This window comes from Microcaecilia unicolor, chromosome 1, assembly GCF_901765095.1.
Source record: "Microcaecilia unicolor chromosome 1, aMicUni1.1, whole genome shotgun sequence".
NCBI lineage: Eukaryota > Metazoa > Chordata > Amphibia > Gymnophiona > Siphonopidae > Microcaecilia > Microcaecilia unicolor.
Genome location: NC_044031.1, coordinates 330,573,427 through 330,586,460, shown reverse-complemented (window position 1 = coordinate 330,586,460; position 13,034 = coordinate 330,573,427).

Genomic DNA, 13,034 nt, shown 5'->3' with positions numbered 1-13,034 from the left:
TTTGTATTTTGCTACACATCCATTTTTGGCCCAAAAAAGGTCTTTTTTACAGGTATGCTGAAAAATGGATCTGCGCATGCCCAGTACTTTCACCTACAAGCACAGACCATTTTTCAGTGCACCTTAGTAAAGGACCACTCAGAAAGGGAGCATTTACCAGTGGCATGCTGATACCCTTCCCACCAGGTGTCCCATCCCAGCATCATAAAGTGGATCATCAGGCTGTGCCTGTACCTTGGGTCAGCAGCCAGCATGTATAGAGCCAGTCCCCCAGACCTGATACTCATGTGCCCTAGTTACCATGAGCATCTATGCACTAAGGGCAGTCCAGGGATGGAATTAGGGTGGATCCAGGAGTATGAGGGCACCAGAGATATTCAGTGCCAGTGCCCTCATAGCTAACCAGGCATACTATATTGGTCCACATAAAAAGCAGTCCTAACTGTGCCAGTTAGTTATATTGATAGAGTCCTGAATATTGGTTTTATCCAGTTAGCTTCCGGATACACCAAAGACCCAGATAGTGCAAGTGGTCAAATAGGACCCAGCACTCAATATCCAGGTTTCATTAAGCTAGTGGTAGTCAACATTTACAGAAAATACCACCGACAGCTGAATATTACCCCTTTATCTTTTGTCTGCAAAAAAAAATATGTTCTTCCTTTTTGTGTTTTTAATAAAAAGATATTAAAACCTACAAAGAATCTAATTTGTACCATGTTCTGAGTGAATACTAAAATTGTATTTCATATACTAATATTTATTTAATTTCAGATGTAATTACAACTAATACAAAAATGACTTAAGTAACCACGTTCTGCTGGAAAACCTCGTCTTCGAAGCACTAAGTTAATAAAGAGAACTGAGGGAAGGAAAGCAAATTTGATTGGTATTAGAACAGAGCTTATTTGTACTTTTAATAAAAGGAAAGAAAACAAGATAGTGGAAAGACAGGGGATTATGGAAATAAGTTTCAAAACTAGACACAGGAAGTGAACAGCAGAGAAAGGAGAAATAAGAGTGATGATTGAAAAAGGAAAAGTATAACATAAGAAAACTGTAGGGATATGCTTTCATTAACATGCATTCATTTAGATGCCTTCAAAATTTTGTATGTGTGCAAATTAACAAACTACAATCAATTTGCACATGCAGCAAAAGTTGTAAAATGGGGAAAAATTGTATTAAACCAAACAGAGAGGGTAATACAGCATACACAGAAAGTATACAAACAAAAAAAGCAACACTGGGCCTTCAAGACTGATATGCCTGATATGCAAGTAACAAAAATGTAAAACCAGAGATAAGTCTTTTAGGAGATATCCTAGTGAAGGGATTGACCCAGTATCACTCCTTATAAACAAATCAAAATATACAAATAGAAAATTTTATTCTTTTATAGAGATTTTCTCAGAGTTATACACTCACTCAAGCGAGGCGCTACTAGTTTAAGCGGCGCTTTCTGAGGGTGGATAAGGTTCTCAATCATAGAACTTCTCTAGAGGTATTTATAAATTTTTTCAAACGCACCCATGTGTCAATTAAATATTTCTATGAGTGTGTCTAATACCTTATATAACATAGAGTTTAAATGAGCCAATTCCTACACTTGCCCTGATAAAAACCTCTTTTATATATATACACACACCCTTTTATGTCCCCTGCTGTAGCAGCTGCAATGTGCTATGTATGTGTGTGTACCACACAGAGACCTTTTGTATTGGTGGTTGGTAGAGGGTGAGCAAGGGGTTGCCCCCTTCCCAGTTCCTTTCCATGTTATCTCATAGGTTGGGGTTGGGTGCAACTCATATGGGGGTTACAGGCACACTCTAAGGAGGGTAGCTGGGACAGAGATGTTATGGGGTGCTCTGATTGTAATACTTACGCAGGATCTGGAGGCACTCATGCATTCGCTGGATCAACATGGGGTTCTCTCTCCGAATGCACCAGTACCGGCACCAGATTGACAGCAGATCCTGGTAAGATGCTAAACTGCCCACAAAATAAAGGTTGGTAGAGACGGGGTTCAGGTGATAGACCTTCTTGCCATCACATACATTATTCTATTTTAAGACAAGTTGTGCAGTGGAATTCCTTGCCAATATCTACGCTTAATACTCACTACTATAATTGGTTCTGCGAGTCCATAAAGTCTGTACTATTTAGGAAACAGGTATTAAACACAATCGTATCCACCTACACACATAATGACCAGACCTATAAATTAGACTCGGAATCTCAACATCACAAGAATACACAATGTTATGTATAATTTCATTATATCATCAATGTTAACTATGTTAGCTTTTCTTCTCCATGTAACAATGTTGACTATGTAACAATGTACTTTATGCAATATGTAACAATCATCCCAGAATATGTTAGCTTTTTGTTCACTATTGGCTTATTTTACAAAGCCCATATGAATTGAAAGGGTTTCTTCTCATTTGCTGCACCAAGAATTGGTAGCATGGCTTTGTAAAGACCACCCTCTGTAACAATGCTTATATGTAACTGTGTACTATGTTTAATATGTAACAATGATCTCAGTATACTGCTACTGGCTTCTTATACTGTAATCCGGTTCAAACCTTTCGAGGTGTACGCGGAATATAGCTTCCAGTAAAGTAAAATAAAATCCTCACATAGGTTGTGACAGATGGCAACAGGTAGATTGGGGGGGAGGTGCTGAGGTGAATGAGGTGGCCATAGGGACAGAGAGTGGCATGATGACCTTTCTGTGCAGCATGAGAAGTATTGCAGGGATGTGGGGATAGGCATAAGGGTAATGCTGGTTTTCCTTTGGGCATCTACATGATCTTTAGGGAGCTGCTGCCAATGTTCTCATCACTATGTAGGCGGGGGCCAGGATAAAGGGGGAAGGGGTGCAAGTCCTGTGGGGCCACTCATTATAGCTCTGCATGGTTGGTGGAGAAGTTGGCCCCCATACTTCAGGATATTGGATGGGGGTGTATATTCTGATTTTAGCAGTGAATATTGTGATTTTTGTTTCTCGGTTCTGTATTTATAGATGTGCATGTTTACAAACATGATTAGTCTTCGTTTGAGAAATATAGTAAGGAATTGGATTTGTGAGGGAGAAATTACATGTTCTACAACTAAAGGGACCTCAGTGTATTTGATCCTGCTTAAATTCACGATTTTATTGTGTTAAATTTCAGAAACAAATTTATGAATATGGTCCTCTCCTGGCGTGCCCAGGGATTGCCTCTCTTGCCCGTGTTATTTAATGTTCTTATGTCCTACCTGGGTCAACATCTGGAACAAGCAGGATTTAAAAGTTCTATTTATGCAGATGATATTACCATAGTATTCCCTGTTACTATTAGCCTACAGGCCTTGTATGATAATGTTTCTCATTGTTTTTTAATTATTACAAAATTGGATGACTTCCCATTATTGAAAATGAATAGAGATAAAACAAAGTTTCTACTGTTGGGAACAAAACAGAATCAGGAATTGGCATCAGGTCTGATTGTAGATGGGGAATGTTTTACTTCGGATCAATCCATTAAAATCTTATGCATTACATAATCTTATGCACTTATCTATGGAGTCACAGATAAATTCATTAATTAAAAGATCTTTCTATACTATGAGAAAACTATGGGCTATTCATAAACATCTGTCAGTAGAACTATTTAGACTTGTGGTGCGTCTTGATTCTCAGCAAGTTGGATTACTGCAATAACATTTACTTGGGGGTTACCGAAATATATGTTGAAAAAGATCCAAACTATTCAGAATGTTGCCACTCATCTAATTTTTTTCGCTTAAGAAATCAGTAAAAATTACTGATTATTTTGTCAAGATACACTAGCTATATTGTGAGGGGCCAGGGTCACTTTAAACTAGGATGTCTCTAGAGGAAGATAATTCAGGGCATTATACCATGATATATGATTTCCCTTGTGCATTATTCGTTAGTGGGACAATTTTATAATACGCGTAATTTGTTTTCACTTGATTACCCAAGTCCCCAGGGCATTACTTCCAAGATATTTTTCAGGTCTGTTTGCATATCAGGTTGTTTAAATTTTGGAAAATTTAACCACCTACTACTACTACTACTACTATTTAACATTTCTATAGCGCTACAAGGCATACGCAGCGCTGCACAAACATAGAGCTTACAATCTAATAGACAAAAAATAAATAAAGTAAGCAAATCAAATCGATTAATGTGAACGGGAAGGAAGAGAGGAGGGTAGGTGGAGGCGAGTGGTTACAAGTGGTTACAAGTCAAAAGCAATGTTAAAGAGGTGGGCTTTCAGTCTAGATTTAAAGGTGGCCAAGGATGGGGCAAGACGTAGAGGCTCAGGAAGTTTATTCCAGGCGTAGGGTGCAGCGAGACAGAAGGCGCGAAGTCTGGAGTTGGCAGTAGTGGAGAAGGGAACAGATAAGAAGGATTTATCCATGGAGCGTAGGTGCACGGGAAGGGTGTAGGGAAGGACAAGGGTGGAGAGATACTGGGGAGCAGCAGAGTGATACATTATAGGTTAGTAGAAGAAGTTTGAACAGGATGCGAAAACAGATAGGGAGCCAGTGAAGGGTCTTGAGGAGAGGGGTAGTATGAGTAAAGCGACCCTGACGGAAGATGAGATGGGCAGCAGAGTTTTGAACTGACTGGAGAGGGGAGAGGTGACTAAGTGGGAGGCCAGCAAGAAGCAGATTGCAGTAGTCTAAACGAGAGGTGACAAGGGTGTGGATGAGGGTTTTGGTAGAGTGCTCGGAAAGAAAGAAAGGGGCGGATTTTACGGATGTTGTAAAGAAAGAAACGACAGGTCTTGGCGGTCTGCTGGATATGAGCAGAGAAGGAGAGAGAAGAGTCAAAGATGACCCCAAGGTTTCGAGCTGAGGAGACAGGGAGAATGAGAGAGCCATCAACAGAAATAGAAAACGGGGGGAGCGGGGAGGTGGGTTTGGGGGGGGAAATGAGAAGCTCGGTTTTGGTCATATTTAATTTCAGGTGGCGTTGAGACATCCAGGCAGCAATGTCAGACAAGCACGCTGAAACTTTGGTTTGGATGCAAGGTGAGATATCAGGGGTAGAAAGGTAGATTTGGGAGTCATCAGCATAGATATGGTAGGAAAAGCCATGGGATGAGATTAATGAACCAAGGGAAGAAATGTAGATAGAAAAGAGGAGGGGACCAAGAACAGAACCCTGAGGTACGCCGACAGGCAGAGGGATAGAAGTAGAAGAGGATCCACCAGAGTGAACACTAAAGGTGCGGAGGGAGAGGTAGGAAGAGAACCAGGAAAGGACAGAGCCCTGGAATCCAAGTGAGGACGGTATCGAGAAGTATGCTGTGATCGACAGTGTCAAAAACAGCGGAAAGATCAAGAAGAATGAGGATGGAATATTGACCTCTGGATTTAGCCAGTAATAGGTCATTGGAGACTTTAGTAAGCGCAGTTTCGGTTGAGTGGAGAGGGCGAAAACCAGATTGTAATGGGTCAAGAATAGCTTATGGTTTGTTTAAAAAGAGCCTTAAGACCCTGTTTAAGAGACGTGATTAGTAAATAGTCATATATATTTTTTAAATGAGTTAATTTACTTTTAGTTGTTAATTTGTGACATCCTAGGTGAATTGTGTCCTATTGTCTTGCTGTAACCCGCTGTGAACTATTTAATATGGTATTAGCAGGCTATAAGTGGCTTAACTATAACATAACATAGTAACATAACATAGTAGATGACGGCAGAAAAAGACCTGCACGGTCCACCCAGTCTGCCCAACAAGATAAATCCAGCATCATTTACAGAAGAGAATGTGTATGAACAACTTGTAAAGCTAAAGGTGGACAAAGCCATGGGACCGGACGGGATCCACCCCAGGATATTGAGGGAGCTCAGAGAGGTTCTGGTGGATCCTCTTAAAGATTTGTTTAATAAATCCTTGGAGACGGGAGAGGTTCCGAGGGATTGGAGAACGGCGGAGGTGGTCCCTCTTCACAAAAGTGGTGATAGGAAAGTAGCTGGAAACTACAGGCCGGTAAGCCTCACTTTGGTTATTGGAAAAGTAATGGAAGCGAGGCTGAAGGAAAGGATAGTGAATTTCCTGGAAGCCAATAAGTTGCAAGATCCCAGACAACATGGTTTTACCAAAGGGAAATCGTGCCAAACAAATCTCATTGAGTTCTTTGATTGGGTGACAGGAGAATTGAATCAGGGACGAGCTATGGACGTAATCTACTTAGATTTCAGCAAAGCTTTTGACACGGTTCCCCACAGAAGGCTTTTAAATAAACTGGATGGGCTGAAGATAAGACCCAAAGTGGTAAACTGGATTAGGAACTGGTTGACGGACAGACGCCAGAGGGTGGTGGTAAATGGAGTTAGCTCGGAGGAGGGAAAGGTGAGTAGTGGAGTGCCTCAAGGATCAGTGCTGGGGCCAATTCTGTTCAATATATTTGTGAGTGACCTTGCCGAAGGGTTAGAAGGTAAAGTTTTCCTATTTGCGGATGATACTAAGATCTGTAACAGAGTGGACACCCCGGAGGGAGTGGAAAACATGAAAAAGGATCTGAAGAAGCTAGAAGAATGGTCTAAGGTTTGGCAATTAAAATTCAATCAACTAATTTACTATAGGGATTATTTTAGAACAACCAGAGTCAGTATTAATACATAGCTGCTAAAGACTCCAGAACATATGAAAAAATCTTTTACTTTTATTCACAATAAATATCAATTATTCATACAAACCTACATACCCTGTAATGCCTCACTCAGACATTCACACGCTTATACCCTCCATCCATATACATAACAATGGTGTACAACTATAAATGCCTCTTACAAAGATGATACAGCTCATCATAAATCAATACAATGTGCATATGTCAATTTGAAACTCATCGATTAACCAATGAGCTCATCATGAACGCTGGTTCTATAAATCTTTAGAAACCTGCGTATAGTCTGTCCATTGTCCTTTGTATGGCTGAAACAGCTTTATAACAGTTGCACCATATACATAAGTGAATTGGAATATTCCTACAACCACAATGATGTTTCTTATGGAAGACAAATGTCACTGGGAATGTCCAAAACCCACAAATTGAGGAGGCTAGAAACGTGTGTCCAAGTTTGAAAACATCAAATCGCCGGTTCCCCGATGCTGATCGGCATTTCGTTTCCTTCCTCAGGAGGAACCAAAGCTGTAACAACATTAGTAATCATCACCTTCTACATACTTTTATATATTCAAATCTAATTGTACAAACAAGCATTTTAAATAGCACTTACTAATAATACTACATCAGGCTGCACACCGAGTGGTAATCGGCCGGACTTCCGCCCTGGAATCACACCACCGGAAACTGTTGCACGTCACCCACAACGGCACATGAATTAAATACCCTTGGGCTCATTAAACAAACGTACACGTCAATAATTACATCACACCCACTCGACCTCCAAATTGAGGCCATGCGGTGTTACTGTCCCCCATGTGTAAATATATCGCTGCTCAATGCCAAGAAATGCAAAGTGATGCACTTAGGGAATAGAAATCTACGGGAGACGTATGTGTTAGGCGGTGAGAGTCTGATAGGTACGGACGGGGAGAGGGATCATGGGGTGATAGTATCTGAGGATTTGAAGGCGACGAAACAGTGTGACAAGGCGGTGGCTGTATCTAGAAGGTTGTTGGGCTGTATAGAGAGAGGTGTGACCAGCAGAAGAAAGGGAGTGTTGATTCCCCTGTATAAGTCATTGGTGAGGCCCTATCTGGAGTATTGTGTTCAGTTTTGGAGGCCATATCTTGCTAAGGATGTAAAAATAATCGAAGCGGTGCAACGAAAAGCTACGAGAATGGTATGGGATTTGCGTTACAAGACGTATGAGAAGAGACTTGCTGACCTGAACATGTATACCCTGGAGGAAAGGAGAAACAGGGGTGATATGATACAGACGTTCAAATATTTGAAAGGTATTAATCTGCAAATGAACCTTTTCCGGAGATACGAAGGCAGTAGAACGATAGGACATGAAATGAGATTGAAGGGGGGCAGACTCAAGAAAAATGTCAGGAAGTATTTCTTCATGGAGAGAGTGGTGGATGCTTGGAATGCCCTCCCGCGGGAGGTGGTGGAGATGAAAACGGTAACGGATGTCAAACATGCGTGGGATAAACATAAAGGAATCCTGTTCAGAAGGAATGGATCCTCAGGAGCTTAACCGAGATTGGATAGCAGAGCCGGTAGTGGGAGGTGGGGCTGGAGGTTGGGAGGCGGGGATAGTGCTGGGCAGACTTATACGATCTGTGCCAGAGCCGGTGGTGGGAGGCAGGGATAGTGCTGGACAGACTTATACGGTCTGTGCCAGAGCCGGTGGTGGGAGGCAGGATAGTGCTGGGCAGACTTATACGGTCTGTGCCCTGAAGAGCACAGGTACAAATCAAAGTAGGGTATACACAAAAAGTAGCACACATGAGTTGTCTTGTTGGGCATACTGGATGGACCGTGCAGGTCTTTTTTCTGCCATCATCTACTATGTTACTATGTCATTTTTTGTGTATACCTTACCTTGATTTGTACCTGTCTTTTTCAGGGCACAGACCGTATAAGTCTGCCCAGCACTATCCCCACCTCCCAACCACCAGCCCTGCCTTCCACCGCCGGCTAAGCTTCTGGGGATCCCTTCCTTCTGAGGAGGATTCCTTTATGTTTATCCCACGCATGTTTGAATTCTGTTACTGTTTTCTGTAACTATGTCTGGTGTTTCTACATGTGGTGCTGTGATCGGGGGTGGGGGGAGTGCTGGACATTTACCTTGCCAGGGTGGCTCTGATCATTCTCCAAGTTCTCAGAGACACATTTATAGTGGGCACATGGTGGTGATATTTGAAGAGCTGCCTCCTGTGCTTCTGGCACAGGAAGACCAGGCGCTAAGTCTCCTCAAGGGAGTAATTTGACTTCCTTCTGAGTGACATGCTTACACATGCAGAGCTATATATGGATGTGTTGCATGTGGAAAGGATGCCCTGCCATGCTTGCACACATTTTCTTGATGTGGTGCCATATAGTGATAATGGTCGTTTTGCAAAATGTATTTTTGAATGGCAGAGACATTTTTCACTGCTGTATGGGGACAAGATTAATATTTTCCCTAATTTTGAATCTCTGGAAATGTTTATTTATTTAATTATTTACTTATTTAGCCATTTGACGATTTGCGATAAATGTCTCTGGTCCTTCTAAAAGTCCTTCTACAAAGCGGTGGTAAGCCCAATGTGGGCTTACTGCTCACTAAAAGGGAAGTACTGCCATGCTACCGCAGCAGCCTGGCAGTAGTTCCCATCCCCAGTGCTCGGTTACTGCCAGGTTAGCATGGAAGCCCTTACCACCATCTCAATGGATGGCGGTAACAGCTCCCCCTCTAAATGCCCACATGGCAAGTGCTTCTCTTGCCGCATGGCCATTTCCTGAAATAAAAGAAAGATCTGCCTTTTACCTACTGCAGTAAAAAGGGGCCTCGGTGCGCATCAAAAACACGGGCAGACACCAGAGCAGGCCATCTTTTGCCGCAGCTTCATGAAAGAGGTCCATTCTGTTTTTGTCTCCACCACTTCCACCTGGAGGCTGTTCCATGAATTCACCACCCTTTCCGTGAAGAACTATTTCCTTAGATTACATCTGAGTCCTAACCTAAGGAAGTATTTTTAAGTCTAACCCCTTTCACCTTCATATTATGTCCTTTTGTCCAGAGCTTTCTTTCAATTGAAAGAGACTTGCCACCTGTGCATTTATTCCACATAGGTATGTAAATGTCTATCATATCTCCCACCTTTCTTCCAAAGTATACATATTGAGATCTTTAAGTCTGTCCCCATATGATTATGTTGTATGAGTATCATGTTACTTTCTGCGAGTGGGGTGGTAAGTGTTAGGTGGATTAGTGATAAGGAGTAGGTTATTATAACTAGTTTGGCGGTGTTCATTGTGGTTTCAGTGCACTCAGAGTAGAGCGTCAGAAAGTTTGATATTTTATGAGTCTTGTCACCCACCAGTATCTGCTTTACAGAGGCTGCTTTCTCTCTGTTCTGAGTGCTGGAAACTGCTCTCCAAATGTACAAAGGAGCAGAGGACTTTGAAGCAGGTGAAGAGCTCAGAAGGCAGCACACATTCAAATAACAATACAGTTAGTGATGTCACCCACCAGTATCTGCTCCACAGAGGCTGTGTTCTGAGTGCTGGAAACTGCTCAATGTCAAATGCTGCTTCTGTGGAGCCAATTCAGTAAAAGAAAGGAGGTGCTTACTTTTGTTTATAGAATAATATCGTAGGCTTACACCAGCCAGATTTGGTGTAAATGCTCACATCTAGGGATCATCCTTTTGAGTTAAGTGCTGCTTTTCACCCTGCTTCTATGGATTATTTATTGAGGGGCCCTTTTATTGATTGGCGGTAAGCCCAACTCTGGTTTACCGCTCGTTCTTCCGGTACTACTGCTGGACCAACACGGCCGCTGGTGGAAGTCCCTCCCCATGCATGTGCCATTTCCAGGGGAAAAGGAAACCCCCAGAAATGGTTTGTGTGGCGATAACCCGGCGGCAATCGGGCATCGCTGCATGTTTTTTTCAGGAAATGGCCATGCGGCAAGAGAAGCACTTGCCATGTGGGCATTTAGAGGGGGAGCTGTTACCGCCATCCATTGAGATGGTGGTAAGGGCTTCCATGCTAACCTGGCAGTAACCGAGCACTGGGGATTGGAACTACTGCCAGGCTGCTGCGGTAGCATGGCAGTACTTCCCTTTTAGTGCTTGGGATAAGTACATAGAATCTCTATGGGAGGGCTGATGGAATGGACGGGCAGGGCTGTATAGTACAAAATGTCTGCACTTTAACATTTTTGCCCATTTCCAAGTATTGTTATGCTTTTTTTTCATACAAAGTGCACTTTTGCAAAATCTCTTTACACTTTAGTACACAGGTTCCTTAGTTTTTCTGCTATTACTTAATCTTTCCTGAATACTTGATCTTCTAGCAGTCTATATGACTCTCTCACTAGCAGTTTGATTCAAATTTATTAAAAGTTTAGAGTTATTCATGTTCCTGATGCCTAAATGTTGGTGCCATCATGGGGTTAATTTTATAAAGTCTACATTGGGTGTAAAAGACCTGTTATAAAAATTCCTATTCTAGTAAAAAAAATATGTGCATTGACATTTTTATATTTTTCCAGCAGGTGAATACAGGGACAGAGTTTTAGCAGAATATAGGTGGAATTCACAAGTGCATATGTAGGTTTATAAAATATGCTAATTTGCATGCATACTTAAATGATCTAGGCATGAGGTGTAAATATCCACACTTGCAACGTAAGCATGATTTCTTCCACTTATGCTGGTATCTTATAAAGACATATAGGTGCCTGTGGCACTCATTTTTGACAGGTGGACATCTCAAAATGGACAAAAAAAGTCCATCTGTCAAAAACATCCAAATCACAATTCATCCAAATAGCAAGGGGATGCATTGGAGATAGATTTTGGGTGGGACTAAGGAGGGCCCATAATTAGGATGTCTTTCAGCGATATTGGAAAGGGAAGAAACGTCCAAGGCAACAAAGAAAGAAGTTTTATCTAGACCTGTCTCAGTCACATCCAGGGTACAAAAGAGCCCTGATTGAGAAGATGACCACTTGAAGGATGAAGATGTGACCTCTCCTTAATCTCCCAATGATTACTGACCCCCTTCCACCTCCCTAAGAAATGAAAGTGACAGTGGATCAGGCTTTATGACAGCTTCAGGTGTTATGGTCATTCCTAATAGAGCAGCAAGCCAGTATAATGAGTAGCCCAGTGGTCAATGCAGTGACATTCAGATGTAGCTCCGAATTTAGCATTTATTTCTTTACAAATATGTGAGCCCTCCTAGAATACAGAAATACCTGCTGTACTTGAATTTATAAGACACCTGCAAGAGTGATAGCCATTGTATTGGCTATCACAAAAGTAAGCACCTCCTTTCTTTTACTGAATTGGCTCCACAGAAGCAGCATTTGACATTGAGCAGTTTCCAGCACTCAGAACACAGCCTCTGTGGAGCAGATACTGGTGGGTGACATCACTAACTGTATTGTTATTTGAATGTGTGCTGCCTTTAGATACAGTAGATTTTTTTTTATCTGTTCCTAGAGGGTTCATAATAACATATAAAGGAATTAAAGTTGGATTTGTTCCTGGGCCTCGTAAGTCCACTGCACTGATCACTAGACTGCCCCTCTGCTGATGCCAGACAGATGTTTTTGTGACTGCTTTTTTGGCATTCATATTTGGACTTTTCATTTTGGAAAATGGCTGTTCATTTTGGACATTTTCAGTGCAAGAACATAAGAACATAAGAGTAGCCATACTGGGTCAGACCAATGGTCTGTTTTGTAAACAGTGGCCACGCCAGATCACAAGTATCTGTCAGAAACCCAAATTTTGGCAACACTCCATACTATAAATCCCAAGGCAAGCAGTTGCTTCCCATGTCTGTCTCAATACCAGATTATGGACTTTTCCTCCACGAATTTGTCCAAACCTTTTTAAAACCCAAATACACCAACCGCTGTTACCATATCCTCCGGCAAAGAGTTCCAGAGCTAAACTATTTGTTGAGGGAAAAATAGTTCCTATTTGTTTTAAAAGTATTTCCATGTAACTTCCTCGAGTATCCCTTAGTCTTTGTACTGTTGGAATGAGTAAAAAATCGATTTACTTCTACTCATTCTACACCACTCAGGATTTTGTAGACCTCAATCATACCTCCCCTTATCCATCTCTTTTCCAAGCTGAAGAGTTCTAACCTCTTTAGCCTTTCCTCATATAAGAGGAGTTCTATCCCCTTTATCATTTTGGTTGCTCTTCTTTGAACATTTTCTAATTCCACTACATCTTTTTTGAGAAACGGTGACCAGAACTGAATGCAATACTTAAAGTGCGGACACACCATGGAGCAATACAAAGGCATTATAGTATTTTGGTCTTATTTACCATCTCTTTCCTAATAATTCCTAG